Source organism: Oryzias melastigma, unplaced genomic scaffold (assembly GCF_002922805.2).
Source record: "Oryzias melastigma strain HK-1 unplaced genomic scaffold, ASM292280v2 sc01536, whole genome shotgun sequence".
Classification (NCBI taxonomy): Eukaryota; Metazoa; Chordata; class Actinopteri; order Beloniformes; family Adrianichthyidae; genus Oryzias; species Oryzias melastigma.
Window position 1 is genome coordinate 5,887 of NW_023418118.1, and position 442 is coordinate 6,328.

General features: G+C 63.8%; 1 pseudogene; it reads left to right on the top strand.

The window, feature by feature from the left end:
- The first annotated feature begins 230 nt into the window (after nt 1-230).
- LOC112140951 overlaps nt 231-442 on the top strand; it is a 3,926-nt pseudogene continuing 3,714 nt past the window's right edge.

A 442-nucleotide genomic window follows, 5' to 3' on the forward strand; every position in this document is an offset into this window, starting at 1 on the left:
AACCTGTCCTCACCACGGACACAGTCAGGCCGCCATCGAGAGCGTGCACGTGTGGGAATAAAATAGCCGGAGCAGACACCCACTCTGCTTGTGCTTCGTGTCTGGGGCTGCAACACGCCCAGGATGCGTTAGCATCTCCGGTCACATGTGAGCACTGCGCACGGCTCTCCACCAAAACCCGCAAACGGCGGCTCTCGCGCCAAGTGAGCCTGTCAGCGGCCGACCCGATGATGGGGGTAGCCATTCCCCCGCCGCCGGAGTTAACCGACTGCGCCCGCGGAAATTCACCCCCCATGGATGCCAGCTGGGGCGACCAGCTTGACGCTGCCGCCCCACTGAGCGACCCTGAGGAGCCTTACGAGGCCGCACCTCCGGAGCAGCATGACGCCGCTGGCGTCGAGTCTGACTCCGAAGATGAGTCCATCAGCCTCGGATCCGAAGA